Source organism: Saimiri boliviensis, chromosome 18 (assembly GCF_048565385.1).
Source record: "Saimiri boliviensis isolate mSaiBol1 chromosome 18, mSaiBol1.pri, whole genome shotgun sequence".
NCBI classification, from domain to species: Eukaryota; Metazoa; Chordata; class Mammalia; order Primates; family Cebidae; genus Saimiri; species Saimiri boliviensis.
The window spans coordinates 39577934-39594482 of record NC_133466.1 but is presented as its reverse complement, the minus strand read 5'-3'; the positions used below and the strand labels follow the sequence as shown (position 1 = coordinate 39594482).

At 39.0% G+C, this 16549-nt stretch overlaps 1 protein-coding gene across 3 annotated transcripts in view; it reads right to left on the bottom strand.

Moving 5' to 3' along the window:
* NSUN3 (NOP2/Sun RNA methyltransferase 3) overlaps positions 1 to 16549 on the bottom strand; it is a 203361-nt gene that overhangs the window by 17962 nt on the left and 168850 nt on the right. The window contains exon 7 of one of the 3 annotated variants that reach the window (XR_012514792.1): positions 3293 to 14671. The exons of 1 other annotated variant lie outside the window; for it this stretch is intronic. The gene's annotated coding sequence lies outside the window, so the exon portion shown is untranslated. Of the gene's footprint in view, positions 1 to 3292; positions 14672 to 16549 lie in introns of those variants that run through there. One more of the 3 variants, XR_012514793.1, reaches the window with a different exon arrangement.

The window sequence follows — 16549 nt, the reverse complement described above, 5'->3', positions numbered from 1 at the left end:
GTGTCGCTGTCCTAGATGCGAAGACCTGGGAAGCATAGTTTAGTCATGCACCCAGGTAAAGGAAATGGTTCTGGCCAGCATTTTCCAGTTCCGTAGAGCATGTCTATCTGTCGTAAGCAAACTCTTAGAAAGAATTTACAGCCTAGACAGGAAAGAAAAGATGAAGCAAGGGAACCACTCTGCTCAAAATAGGATAGGGATTAATACCAGCAAAGACATATGAACGTATACTTAATACTATGGTCTGACACAACTGGATTCAGGGCCTTGATACCTACTGGCAGAAACAGAAGATAAAGTTGCTGCCTCCAGAAGAATGGAAATGAAGAAAAAATTTCCAGTTCCAGAAAACTACGTCACCACAGAGAAGACCACAGTAATGTTTCACCTTGAGGCATGTAGACCTGTACTTAGAGTCCTTGATTATCACTTTTCCATTCCACTCTTATATCACTCCTAAAATCAAGACTGGTCCTAAAGTGTGAGGAGCAGTTGAACCTACATAGGAGAGGGTTAACCTGCCAGGTCTGGATGGGTGTAGAGACAGAAACCATAGCACCACACTACTAAGTCTAAAGGAAAAAATCAGACACAATCAGAGACAATGTTAGAAGAAAGAAAATCCATGAAGACGGAAAAGGTACTAAAATTTCTCCAATTTATATTTTTGAGAACGTACTGATGCTGAAGACACAAAAGTGAGTAAGGAATATGATGTGATCCTCAAAGGACAGCTTATACTCAACAGCAAGGCAAAGACGAATTGAGGACGCATTATCAACTCAGTGGAATTAGCCCACTTCATTTCCCCTCTGGATGTTCTCCTGAAGATAACTCATTAAAATCAAAGTCTGAGAAGTTTTGACAAGAACAGTCAACGAGCATTTGATTGTCACATTTTAAAGGGTAGTAGTTTTTATCTGAGGAGAGAAGTAATAGAATTTTTAATGCTTCAAATCCACAGTTTAGCTTTCTGTAGAATGGATATTTCTTTTTATCACCTGAACATCCAGGCTTTTTGCCATTATCACTTGTTCTACTAATTAGAAAAGAACATACATCAAAAATAACAACTTGCAGTAAATGCATCTATTTTATTTAGTACTATGTGAATGATAATACATCCTCATATGCTGTGACTTGCAATAATCATGTAATTCATTCTGCATCAGTAAATAGTAATTTATTCTTTGAAGCTTTAATATCATTCTTTGTGCCAGTAGTTTAAGTACCCATTAGTTAATGATTTGCTGCTGCTGATCTCAGTAGATTTTTTGGTAAAGCTTCATATAGCCTTCATATAGCCTTTATAGGTCACAAAAAATGCCAACAATGTTCATTATGGTCATTTTCCAAACCACCCGACAGCAAAATGTTTTCCCTCAAGTCATTTGTATGTATGTTCCTTAATTAATGCTCCACCTCATGTCGAATTATAGTGAAATTCTTGCCACTTTACATATAGCATGACATTTACACAGATACCTACTGAATTTATCATGAGCAATGCACACAGAATTTGTATCATATGCCTTGAAAGCAGACAAACTGTAAGCCTAGACCCACATACCTGCAGAATGAAAAGCATTAGGGAAATTAGAAAAGGGAGAGTCCTTGCAAAAGTTCAAAATGTGCCTTCCTCATCATCCTCAAAGGCATCATGACTACAAATTGGTGTTAACAAATAGATCTTCTACACCCAGTGTAAAACGTTTATGAATGTTTTTAGGAGGAGACTGTGTGTGTAAGAAATATTCCTTATCTGAAAGACAGATGAATTTTTTAAAAAATAAAATGTATTTGAAAGACTCTTAAAGGCTTAAAAAATGGAACCAAGCATCAATCCATTATGGAGAAAGTCCGGCCTGGAGATGATGGGGATTGAAATGGTGCCATTTGACTGTTCAAGGCATAAACATGTCATTGAGGGCATAAAAGAGATCAGTGAACAGAATTCAAAATGTTTAGATCCAAACTAGTTTCTGGTATGGGAACAGTAAAGAACTTTTTGTTGTAAGGTTGATTTACATGAGATGTACCTAATATAACAATGTTCCAGTAGCCCCATTTTATTTGATGTCTTAAGCACCGGCCAGCACAGTGTTAACAGTGTTTAACACAAGCTCTGAAGTAAGGCCATTTGGGCTGCCATCTCCGCTCTGCCCCTAAGTCACTGTGACACTTCAGGTAAATGTTCTATGCTTTATGTGACTTAAATTTTCTCATTTAGGAAGTACAGGGGAGGGCTTATAACAATAATAACTTCATGGTTTTTATGAAGATTAAATGACTTAATACAGGTAAAGCAATTTAGATAGTGCCTGACTCATAATAACCATTCATTAAAAGTTACCATTCCTAGTATTCCTAATTTACAAAGCAGATTACATCCCAAGTGACTCCCAAGGTGGCACAGATGCTCAACGACCATCATTGTCCCCTTAATTCCATTTCCTGTCTCTCTGTCAGCCCTGTCCCAAAACTTCCCACACAAACTGGAAGAAAAACAGTCTAGGTTTCCGCATCATTGTTAGTTTATAATTCTATTTGTATTCAAACCGCCACTCGCTAGTCTTGTCCTACAAGCAAATCACAGTAATCTCCCAACTCACTTATTTTTTTGTCCAGCTTTCTTTTCCCTTTAGGGTCCTTCAGGCCCTAATGTTTGAAAACTTTTTTTTTTAAATTGAAATACAATTAATCAGGACTTGGACAGAGTTCCCGACCACATTTTTCCTGGATTTCCTCTCCGTAAGGGTCAGCACTTACTTAGAGAGGGGCTAATCTTTTCCAGCTATGGCTGCATAAGCTATCTTTTGTGGTCCAGTTTTAATCACCAGATGATATTTTAGGGATTTAAATGCCAAGCTCTACTGCTTTGCATTGCATGCAAACAAAACCAGGACAAGATTTTAATAGACCATTTGCCCAGAAAATATCTGACCCCAAAATATCTGACTATAAAGATACCTACAGCTACAGATACAGTATAAGTCATGCAAAAATGACTCTAAGACCTGGCTTTGTCTTGGCTTTACCTCCAATGAGTTTTCCATCAAATAAAAAGTGAGAATAAGTGGTGTATAGGTCTTTAAAGGTTAAGACTCTAGTACAATAGTGTTTCTTATTTTCTTAAATTGTGTGTCTAATTTAAGACTCTCTGTCATCACTTGGTGATCTCACTTGTTTCTCAAACATTTTAAACATATATATATATATATATATATATATATATATATATCTCCAAGCAGAAATTAAATTGAAAATAATCATCTAATAAAACACACTATGATGTGAAATACTCATTAGCTGAGATTTTCACACAGGAATCTCTTGTTTCTTTTTTTATTTTTTGAGACAGAGTCTAGCTCTGTCACCCAGGCTGGGGGGCAGTGGCGCAATCTTGGCTCACTGCAACCTCTGCCTCCCAGGTTCAAGCGATCACACAGGAATCTTTAAAACACCAACCTAAATAAAAGAACAAATTGAATTTTCCTGATAAAATTAGATCAATTCATCAGTTAGCTATGCAATGGAAATATTTCATACATAAAGGGATATCAGCTAAATGATCTTAAAGGTTTTCTCTGAAACAGGTGGTCCTAACAGATTTTTAAGAGAGAACAAAGGCAAAGCAATTGTAAGGTATTTTAAAATTTATTGTGTCTTTGTAACATGGATGAAGTATTTGCTGTTTATCAAAATTATTAAGATGAAGTTATCAATCTTTTGACAACTATTTTCTTTATCTTTTGAAAAAATGACAGACTCCCTTCACAAACGAGAGTTCCCTTTTGTGGGCAGGGTGCAGTGTATGTTATAACAACCAAACAGCTCTATTTAAAATAACTTCTTTAGAAGCCCCTAGAATGGTCTATGTTGCTAATTCTGTGCACATTCTTTTCTGCAATGATATAATATTGCTTGGTAAGTCCATTAAAACCACATTCAAAAGGAACTGAAAAATAAGAAGATAATAAAATTGAAGAATTTTCATAGTCTACATACATAGAAGTATCCTACTTCAGTTTATATGCTGATGGCAAGAATAACAAAGGTACGGTAACATATGCCTTCCGACTCACTCCAGGAAAAACAGAAAAATACAAATTACCAAGAGCAAAACATGAGACAGCTAAATTCTCCATTAATATGTGTTACTATAGATTAAAGGAAAAGTGATTAAACCTGGTAGAACTTAAGAATTGGATGAAATTAAAATATTTCAAATAGGTACTTCTTCTTTGCAAGTCCAAATATTTATAACATACTTCTAAATATTTATAACCTTGGTGCTAAGAAAAAATAAAGATTTGTACTATCAAGCCCCAAGATCTATGTGAGTGCTAATAATTTCTAAACCTGGCATGGTCTAGGAAGTTAAGCATCCTTTCTAGGAATTGCTCTAACATTTTACCCAGGGAAACAAAAACAATTTACTTATGATTGTAATGTTTGATGTATTCTCAGATGTTTTTTAAAAGAATTCTGAAATGATGACATTCGATGATACAGCATTTGTGATGGGTGGAAAACAGGGTGCACAGAGAAATACTAAGATTTTTGTCATTCTTACCTTATAGGCACAAAACAGAGAATAAGTGTGATGGATGCTGAACAGTCACTTCTCAATCTTAGTATTTAGCTATTTTCTGAACCAAATTTCAGAATTTAGGCTGGGCGTGGTGGCTCACACCTGCCATCCCAACACTTTGGGAGGCCAAGGTGGGCAGATCACTGGAGATCAGGAGCTCGAGACCAGCCAAGCCACCATGGCAAAACTCTGTCTCTACTAAAAATATAAAAATTAGCTGTACATGGTGGCGGTCGCCTGTAATCCCAGCTATAGGAGAGGCTTAGGCAGGAGAGTCACTTGAATGTGGGAAGCAGAGGCTGCAGTGAGCCAAGATGGCACCACTGCACTCCAGCCTGGCACACAGTGAGACTCCGTCTCAAAAATAAAATAAAATAGAAATAGAATTATATATATATGTGTGCGGGTGGGTGTGTGTGTGTCTGTTTACACACAGAGACACACACACACATATGTATCCTTTCGAAGTGAACATTTTAAAAAACAATAGTAAACAAATACAACCCCCATTCAGAATATGTATTAATTTCCTAGGACTGGTCTAACAACATACCATAGATGAGGTGGCTTAAACAATAGAAACGTCATTTCTCACAGCTCTGGCCCCTCGAAGTCAGGGACCAAGGTGCCAGCAAGTTTGCTTTCTACTGAGGCCTCTCTGTGGCTCACAGAGGGCCACCTTCCTGCTGTGTCCCCGCATGGCCTTTGCTTTGCAGAGGGCCCCCTTCCTGCTGTGTCCCCGCATGGCGTTTGCTCCACACTCTCATGCCTGGTGTCTCTCCCTCTTCTTATAAGGACACCAGGCGGATTGATTAGGGCCCTCCCATACGGCCTTATTTAACCGTAGTTACCTCTTTAAAGGCCTTATCTCCAAGTGTAATCACATTCTGAGGTGTACTGGGACTAGGACTTCAAGATATAAATTCAGGGGACACATTTCCGCCTACACCAGAACCTAATCCTCTGCAGTTACTGTTTTTGCCTGTAGCCCATGTCTTCTCAAAATGTTCAGAAAGCCGAATGTCCCTCGTGATGGAATTTGCTGGAGGGAGGACCAATATCGTGCCCACCAGCCATAGCAAAGCTCATTCAATCAATGCTCCTTTATCTTATGGCTGGTACACGGCAGTTTCATTTGCTGTTGAGCAAACTGAGGACTTTAAAGGTACTACTTATTTGTAATAAATTTAGTTATCCCTACCTGAGATGTTTGAATTGGGAAGAGTCCATAAACAGGAAGACTGGTGAGAATAATGATAGTAGCTAAAGAAATAGAAAAAAAAAAAAAAGGGGGTAAATTTGAGAGTTATGAGTGGATATCTTGGTTGGACTTGGTGAGGGTTTGTCGATGCAGCAAAAGAAGAAGGGACATGAGGTGACCTTTGAAGGAGCCTAGAAAAACAAGCCCGCACATCCAGGGTAGGTCAGATCTCAGTTCCTCTGCAGAGGACTTCACAACGTGACGAGGGAAAGTTAAGCAACCGGAAGTCTTTATTTAACAGTCAAAAGAGAAATGCATCGGGACACACTCACTTTTAAATGACGTTTCATGAAGCCTTGTGGTTCCATAAAGAAGAACAAAAATGTCGTGGCCACTGCCCATTGCCACAGCAGCCCTGTTTTCATTCTATTGGCAGACACATTTGATGTTTCCCTCGCTTTCCTTCAAAAATTTTGAAAACCATTATACTATGCAATGTTTAAACTCTCTTTCCTATAAAAGGTTTTGAGATTTGGAGTCTGAAAATACACCTAGAGACCTAAGTTGAAATTTTTCAAAGAACCCTATTAGACCCCTTTCCAATAAGGGATTCCAAAAGTCCTTGTAGCTGAGTATCTAGTGGGAAAGTTGGTCTTGAATTTAAAATTATCATCTCTGTATTCACAATGAAATGTGGAAGTTTAGGAAATTAATTTACTTACCTGGCGAGCAACACTCCTAAGTGCCAAATTTTCTCTCGTAATTCTCAGATGAAGGAAAAATATTCATTAGTTAGGATTTTAAACAGCTAAAATCAAGCTTAAAAGAACGTTAGGTTCTTTTAAATGTGTGTGAAGTTAAGACGTAGTGAACTTCTGCAACAACCATGGCCATGCTGGTCAGAATCAGGGAGAAAGCTAAGAGCAAATAAACTTATTATTTTTATTTATTTATTTATTTATTTATTTTGAGGTGGAGTCTTGCTCTGTTACCCAGGCTAGAGTGCAATGGCGCGATCTCTGTTCACCATAACCTCCATTTCGTGGGTTCAAGTAATTCTCCTGCCTCAGCCTCATGAGTAGCTGGGATTATAGGCCTGCACCTCCACGTCTAGCTATTTTTTTTTTTTTTAATTAGACGTGGGATTTCACCATGTTGGCCAGGCTGGTCTCAAACTCCTGACCTCGTGATCCACCCGCCTCAGCCTTCCAAAGATCTGGGATTACAGGCATGAGCCGCCGCACCCAGCCAGAAACAAACTTTTCTGTTTGCGGAGGCCAACTGGGAGGGGGCCAATGAGCAGGAGAGGGGCCTGGGGGATCTTCTGGAAAAAAAAAAAGGAAGAGTTCTGTGAGGCAGACTATCAGGCGCTCAACAGCCGCCTCCCAGGACTATCACCCAACCATCGATTCCACTTTCCTGTAGCCACTCTGGGCTCGAAACCTTCATTCTCATTCACAATGCTCTAAGAATGCTGGGTTGTTCTCACAGATCACAAAGAATATGCCATTTTTCTTCCCTTTACTTCCATAAAGAGCAACACAATGCAATTCAAAATGACACAGATTCTTTCTTTGGCCAAAATTTAGTGCTTCTGAACCTTCTCCTAGGTCCATCTGTGCACTTTTTTGTAAAATCCAGTTGTAGCAAAAGAAGCGTGCTAAGTCAGTTTATTCTCTGGCTGCTGTCTGATCAGCCTGGCCTGTCGTCGGCAAAAATCCTGCTAGGTCGTTTTGGCCAGAATCCTCTTTACCCTTGATGTTTTCTCCTGGTCATTTTCCGTCCACTGACCCTCAGTCTGCTCCCTGCTCCCTGGCTGTAAATTCCACTTACCCACGCTGTATTGGAAAATGAGCCCAATCTCTCTCCCCAACTGCAAGACCCCTTTGTAGTGGTCGCTATACCGATCACAATGGTCCTGCATAAAATCTCGCTTCCCGTGCCGTAGCAAGTATCATTTGATAATTTTCTTTTAAATAAAAAGTGCTCTTAAATGTTGACCTCAGGTGAAATACTCAGAAAAAAGAAAAAGAAAAAAATCAGAAAGCGCCATTAAAGTTTAAATACGACATACTTTAATAGTCACACACACATACACTCACACTTTCTAAGCAATAGCAACTTAGAGTACATTTCTACCTGCACCCTCAAGTGTAGCCAAAAAACGAAAACGAAAATAAAAAGGAAGAACAAAAGAAAGGAAGAAAATAGAGCTGATAACATTTAAAAGAGAACCATGTGAAAACTACTCTCAGATGCTACATGATTGCTACTTGAAAGCAGATGTCAGACGGCTGCAAAACTAGTTCCTGAAAAGCTCACACCACAAAACTGACATTTCATTCTTAATGGAGCTTTTAAGAAAGCAGAATATTGTCAAAGTCTGATTTCTGTTTTATGCACTGATTTTTCCTCTGCATTTTTACCACATCAAGATACACTAAAGTTAATGAGGTCAACAATATCAACGTCTGTGATCAAACTGCTAACTAATTAGTGTTTAAACTAGAGAATGAACATTTAAACTACATTTTTCATGTACTCTTGACTCCTAAAAATTGTCAGTGCATGAGAATATTTCTTCTACCACTAGATTTTATGCCAGCTACTATATCTATAAAGATTCTGCCAGGCTTTCAAGTTTATATAATTAACCCTGCGATATGGGGTAATGCTTAGCAAAAGGATCTTGAATTTACTTTTAATAAATTACAGGTTAGTGAGAGAAGTAAAGATTACATTCAGCCTCGTAGAATACTTTATTTCATTGATTAGGTTATTGCTATAAAATGAGCCAGATTCTCTCACTGCATGTATCCTTATATTTTTCTATAGCAACCAAGGGTACTGAGAATAATTTAATTGACAATTCTTTCCAAATATAATCTTCGTAATACAGTAATGTGCCACATAAGGACTTCTTGGTCAACAATGGACCACATATGTGACAGTGATCCCATATAACTATAACAAAAATGAAAAACTTCTATCACCTACTGATGTTGTAGCTGTCTTAACATCATGGCGCAATGCATTACTCACGTGTTTGTGGTGATGCCGGTTTAAACAAACAAAATAGTATGTGCTATGCTTTCATATGACTAGTGATGCACTGCCAGTCATATAAAAGCATAGCACATACTATTATGTTCAGTACATTATACTTGAAATGAAAATAAATGACTACATTACTGGTTTATATATTTATGATATTATACCTTTTTTTTTTTTTCAGATGGAGTTTCTCTCTTGTTGCCCAGGCTGGAGGGCACGATCTCAGCTCTCTGCAACCTCCTGAGTAGCTGGAATTAGAGGCATGCCCCACCACATCTAGCTAATCTTGTATTTTTAGCAGAGATGGGGTTTCTTCGTGATGGTCAGGCTGGTTTCAAACTCCCAACCTCAGGTGATCCGCCCATCTTGGTCTCCCAGAGTGCTGGGATTACAGGCGTGAGCCACCGCACCTGACCTATGCTACACTTTTTATCTTTACAAATAAAAAAGGGCTTTCAGAGTAAGAGTACAGAGGAAGAAATTTCGAACAGCTGTACAATGCATTTGTGTTTTAGGCTAAATATTATTACAAAAGAGCCAAAAGGTTAAAAACACTAAAAAATTTAAAAAGTAAAAAGCTTCCAGTAAGCAAAGACTAATTTATTATTAAAGAAAAAAAATCTAAACAAATTTAGTGTAGCCTAAATGTGCAGTGCTTACAGAGTCCACAGTAGTGTACAGGAATGTCGGCAGCCTTCGTATTCACCCAGTGACTCACCAAGAGCAACTTCCAATCCTACAAGCTCCATTTATGGTAAGTGCCCTATTCAGGTACACCATTTTTTATCTTGTATACTCTACTTTTGCTATACACTATGTTTAGATATTCAAATATTTCCCATTGTGTTATAATTTCCTATAGTATTCAGTACAGTAACATATTATACAGGTTCATAGCCTAGGAGCAATAGGTCCATATATCCCAGGTATGTATAGGTTATACCACCTAAGTTTGTATAAATACACTCTAAGATTTTCACTCAATGACAGAGTCACCTAATGACGCATTTCTTAGAAAGTATCTTCATCGGTAGCAAAACAGGACTGTAGTTTAATAAATTTGATATTTGAAATCATCACTAAACTCTTTCTTGTAAACCTCTTGTTCACTTTTTTTTCCTGATTTCCTCCTGGCTTTCCTCACTCAGTTTCCTTCTGTTTGAACCATCTTCACAGGGTAAGGAAGACTCAAAATTGTGGTCCACAGGATGGAGGAAAGCATCAGGCTACGCGTAGTTAGAGGCATCTGAAAACATCAGGATCAACGTTTCTCAGCCTAAGTCAGAGGCTTCAGAATTTCTCTGTAGAAAAGAGTAAGCAGGATGGTGGGAAAAGGGCAATTGAAGATGGACTAGAAAATCTGCCTTAAGGCTGTATTTATATAGCCATTAAGTATGTATTTGGGCAGTCTTGGGGTTGATGTTTTAATTGATTCAACTGATACCTGATGGAGATTTCAGGACTCTCTGTTGGTCAAAGCCACCGCTATTGATACCTCTACCACCCAACTCTGAGAATCATGTCACTAAAAATCTGGGCAGAGATTGCCAAATGACAGAGTAAATGCATAGTAAATTAAGTGTCTGTTTTAGCAAGAAATCGACAAAGCAGGAGAATGAATCAACGAAGTGGGACCATGATAATTACAACTGTAATTGGTGCTTCCATAGAAAAGTCCAGGATATACTGAATATGTAACAAGAAGACTTCAGATAGACTAGGGAGTAAGGGAAGGACTCTGTAAGAAAATTAACACTTAAGTAACTTTATTTGCACATTCCACACATATTTACCAAATGCAAATAAATTTATTTGTTGATTGAACAAAAATTTCCCAAACTTTTAATAAGTGGCAGGAACTCATCTGAGTGCTAGGGATACAGCAGTAAATCAAAGAGACAAAATCCCTGCCTCCATGTAATTTAAATTCTGTACTAAATGACAAAAAATTCACCAGTATGGTGTGGGGTTTGGTGCTCATCACTAAGGAAGCAAATAACTGAGATGAGTCAGATGCATTCTGTGAATACTCTGCAGCAGTTAGAAGCAATAAACATGTTTTATTTAAACATGGATAGATTTCTTAAAATACGATATTGAATTAAAAAAAGAGATAAACTAGGCTTTAAAACATAATACCATCAAAGAAAATTAAAAATAACTCCCACATAAAACAACACTATCTATATTACAATGATTTAAACATATCCATATCAAGGAGATTAGATTTGATTACTGTGTGTCTTAGTCCCTTTTATGCTGCTATCATAGAATATCTGAGACTGAGTAATTTATAAAGGACAGATTTATTTCCTACATTTCTTATAGTTTTAGAGGCTTGGGAAGTTCAAGGTCAAGGGGTCCATGTCTGACAAAGGCCTTCTTGCAGACAGTGAAGGTCAAGAGAGCAAGATAATGACATTAACTCATTTGGAGGCTAGTTTTCTCATGGCTTAACTACCTCTTAAAGGTCACATCTCCCAACAACAGTCTTGCATGGGGGATTAGGTTTCTAACACTAACTTTGGGGAATACGTTCAAACCATAGCACTCTGAGAGAAGGAGAATGAGAAAGAGAATCAAGATGAGGCTGGGTGCAGTGGCTCACGCCTGTAATCCCACCACTTTGGAGGTCAAGCTAGGCGAATCCCTTGAGTCCAGGAGTTCAAGACCAGCCTGGACAACATGGTGAAGCTACATAAAATACAAAAATTAGCCCAGCTTAAAGGTGTGCACCTGTAGTCCCAACTATTTGGGAGGCTGAGGAGGGAGTATCACTTGAGCCTGGGAAGCAGAGGTTGCAGTGTGCCAAGACTGTGCCACCACACGCCAGCCAGGGCAACAGAGCGAGAGCCCATCTAAAAAAAAAAAAAAAAAAAAAAAAAAGAGAGAGAGAGAGTGAAAGAGAGAGAGAGAATCAAAGATGAAGAGGGAAGCAACAATAAAACCAAACAAAAGGTAGACTTTACAAAACCTGATAATAGGAAGTCAGGAACTTAGGAGTCTGATTACCTTTTTTTGAATTCTGAGTCCCAAACACAAAGGAAAGGAAAGACATCTTTTCTGATTTCACATCACATTTTCACTTTTGTGACTTTGCAATAAATGTATATTTCAAATATCCAATAACATAATCATGTATTTTCAGTTTTCTCTTTTTTTAAAAAAAGTGAGAAACTGACCAAAAATTAAATTCAAAGCTACTATTGCGTAGAGCAGGACTTCCATGTTCCACGCAGATAGAACAGAGAGATAGAAAGTAAGCCCACTTCTTAGGGGCATTAACTATTTCCACAGTTGGGGTCCAAATTGATTGTGCAGACACCTCTTTCCAAAGTGACCTAAATAAAGTATTGCCCTCTCATCTATGAAAGGTCCCAGTTACTCCCAAGGAGAAGAGAGATCTATTATTTAAATTATTCAAAAACTGTAGGCTAAGAGTCTTAATTACCTTTATTATTCATAAAATTCGATTGTGTGGGTCCTTCCAAATAGAGATAAGTCTGTGTGTATGTATTTTTGAAATGATTGCTCAGTATCTGTTGACCTTTTTATTGTGATAAGGAGTATGATTCAGCAATGTAGAGTTTTTAGCAAGTTGGGTCATTTTTTTAGTTACTTTGTGGCTACCAGTATTTTTTCTGGATTTATAGACTCAACCACAGGGATCTTCACAGCTTTGCAGAATTTGCAAGCCTATTGACAAGAGATAGAAGAATCATTCTGCCCTTGATTGATTGGCTGATTGGGATTCCTGTCACCTTCCTATAAGTTAGACATAAATATGAATTGCCTATTTAGCTAGTTGCTCATCCTCTTCTATAGAATAAACTAGTTAAAGATGCAAAAGATTAATGTTGTAAAAGGCTGATTCTGCCATGGAAAAATCCATTTCCTCTCATTTGATTTTATATTTAAAGTGTTTGGATGATATAAAATAGTCTAACAAGATGTTCCCTTCCTTTTCTGGTGAGATTTAATCCTGTGAGTTCTGAAATAAAGTAAGGGAAGCTAGCAGAAATAAAAACAAAAGGTCCCAAAGAAACTCATCTTAGAGATATTCCAACCAGTTTTAGAAGCAGCTGTCCAAAATTAACAGTTCTCAAGTTGTTGGTCCCAGAGTCGCTTCACATTCTTAATTATTGAAGACTAAAAGATATTTTATTGATGTGGGGTATATCTCCCCAAAATTAAAACTGAGAAGTTATTAAAATACTTGAATGCACAAACACACATGCCATTACCTGTCTGAGTGATACCTTCACCTACCACGTAGTTTTTGGAGATACCTGTTGTGCCCTGGTATGAGAATGAGAGTGAAAAAGGCAACTAATGCTCTAATATTATTAGAACAATGGGTTTGGCCTTGCAAACTCCCTGAAAGTGTTATTATAAGAACCCGTAGGAGTCTACAGACTACACTTTAAGATCCACTTTTCTGAATGTATGAAAGCTAAAATATATTACTATAAGATCATATAGCTTTCATATAACAAATAGCTGAACCTCATTTTTCCCCAAAGTGATGGGGTCATGCCAGATAGAAGCCACCGGTGAAATCTGGGGGCATTCTACTAGTAAGGGGGCTCAGCCCTTCCCTGCAGACGCAAAGCCCATTGCATTCTTCCACTGTTAACTGCCTGCCAGAAGAGCCACCCACTCTGACCTCCTCCCTTTCCCTTTCCCATTTCACCTTTTACACCTACCTTTCATTTGCCTTATTCCCTCCCAGGATCCCTCCCAACGAAATAGACAATAAACTGCTTGCCTTTAAATGTCCGTGGATTTATGAGAATAATGTGTATTTACATTTTAAACTGAGAGCTATTAAAATGACCTTAAGGAATAAACTTCTAGTGATAAAAATTTCTGAGGCAAGAAATTGCTGCAAAATTTCACCTGGCAAGAAATTTCAGTTGTCAACAAATCACACCAATAGCAATCACCTGTAGATGCAAGAACAACTCTAATTTGAAAGATGCTTTTACACTTTTAAATATCTACAAACCCAGCTCAGTGTTTGACACATCACAAGTCCTCATTAATGTCAAAGTGAGTTCCACTGAATTTACCATTAGTCTCTGTGTAAAAACAGAAACATCTGAGGGCAAATGGAATCTCCTCAAGTTATTAAAATGCAATCTACCGCATTTTCTATCCACAAAAGTGCATTTCCAGTGCATTTGCAAAGTTAAGGCAGTTTCCAAAAGTCCCGAATTTTAGGATTTAGAGAAAAAAAATCTAATTTCTTACTCAGTTCTTCCTTTCTAAATTCCTTCAGTTCTTTTGCCTTCTCTTTTTTTTATCCAGAAAATAGTTACGGGGCACAGACTACGTACCAGTCACTATTCTCAATGGTTTGGACCCATGGTTGAATAAATATCAATCAATATCCAGGCAGATCTCCTGCCGGGGAGGTGCCTATTTTCTATAACAGTATGTCTAACAAGCATATTAACTAAGTCAACCATGTGATATTCAAGTTGCTTTTTCCCTGTATGATGTTTGTTGGAGATGGTGCAAAGCAGAATTTGCTGGAGACACAGAAGGTGGGAGTAAAGCAGCAGCCATTTCTCTGAGGGTGGTCTTGGCTGGATGAGGTGCGAGGCAGAAATGCAGGTGCTGATGGTTCCAGCTTCCTCTCCCGCTCACATCCAGTTCACTTTTCCCTCCCGTGGTCCCACCGGCCAGCAGTAACCCTGGGCCCGCTGGGAGACACAGAGGCAGGTATCTTTCACAGACTTCGGTGCACATCCTCTTTGTATACCCTGCAGGATGTGCTGGCTCCCCAGACTTCACAGGAAGTTCCAACATTTTCTGCACTAGTTGGCATAGGAAATACAATAAATAAATAAATAACGTTTCCCTGTTGTTGCAAATGCTTTTCCTGTTCTAAAGCCTGATGTAGGGAGAAAAGTGTGACATAGTGAAATAAGCACCTTTGAGAGCCACACAAGCTGCATTTCAGTCCTGTTACTACCATGTAATAGTGCGACCCTGCTATGAGGGTTCTTTTGCCTTTGGCAATATTGACATTTTGGGTGGTTTATTGTTGCGGGGATTGTGCATGCTTAGCAGCATCCCTGACCCCTTCCCACCAAATGCAAGCAGCATCTCCTTCCCCAGCTACGACAACCAGACATGGCTCCAAACACTGCAAATGTCTCCTGGAGAAGAAAATCACCTCCAGCTGGGAACCACTGTGTTCATGAGATAGACACTGTATTCCTGAGAGAGTTCTGCTTTTCCTCTTTTGTAAAATGAAGAGATCATATCTCTGTCAAAACGTTGTTAATTAAACAAGATCAGGCATCGTAAACCCCTCTGCAGATATTTATTCATATTGACCGATTCATTTTTAACTAATGGGTTTTGCCTTTATGTAACCACTTGCTTGAGGTTTTTCTAACTCACCTAGTCATAGACACTAATTAAGCATTTTATCCAATATAGACAATTACCATTTAATCTTTTCTTTTTTAACCAAGTAGGGTAAATATTCTTGGTTTGTGCCTACTGACCAGGAACAGAGAGGCACGTTTGCCATTCAATTCAACAGTTATCTCTCTGATTACAACACAATATTTGATTCAAAAATTCATACTCGGGTTTAGAAACACTCACGGGTCGACAACTGCCACATCTGACAGTGCCTTTTACATTTCACAGGGTTCCCCCCCACAATCTGCACTACAATTGAGTAGAGGATGATCTGCTATAGCGAGACATGGTCTGGACAAGCTTCTGATGAGCAGAAGGCTCCAAACAGCGGTGTCTCTGCCTGACAGATGTCAGCAGAATCCAACCTCCGAACCTTGCTGCAGCCGTGCAGGGGGGTGCCTAACCACGGGGCTTTGACATGCCCCTCGTTAGCTGAGATTTCATACAAAGACCGTTCAATAATAAATCCATTTCTTTCAGAGGTCAATAGGTATTGGCCCTTTCAAAACCACCCTGGCATCAATCCCAGGACATAGTTTATTGCCTAATAACCAAGTAAGCTTTTCAATGATTTGCTCTCCCCAAAATCCCACTCTCTGTGATTTGACTGTCCTGCTGCCACCTCCCGGAAACCCAAGGCTCGGTGGAAAGGGGGGAGTTCTTAAAGAGACCCTCAGTGCTACATAAAAACCTGGAAAAAATGGAAGCGCCTTTACCTGATTTGGTAGCGTCACTGTCTGATTCACACTGCATTCTTCTAACCCATCTTTCGGGGAGTCTGAATCTATGCTAGTATTCGTTTCCTATCAACAGCTGTCCTCTCATTCCTCCTCCCCACTTTCATTTTGCCCAGAAATCCCCTATTTAATTCCACCCACATGCCCCGGTGTAGCCACCCTGGCTAGGGAAGTTTCTGAGTGAAACCAGAACTTTTAGCTTTTCCTGGCTAAAGCAAAGGGACAGCTCAGAGTAACAGTCCCCTTTGGGCCCTTGCACTGGGGCTCCACCTAACTGCCTCGCCCCGCCTCTCTCTGCAAATCTCTGACATGCTTGCGAGACCTGGAGTCCTTTCTCCAGCAGCTGTGTCTCGCTCACAGACTGCTCATTCCCCATCCTGACACCTGCTTCTCACCGATATCTTCCCTGGCAATGGTCCTTCATCCGACGTCACTGACAGTCTAGTGTTAGAACACCTGGGGTGTCAGGTAATGCCGAAGTAGACTACAGTCGACAAGATAATGTAACTTCAGAACTTTTGG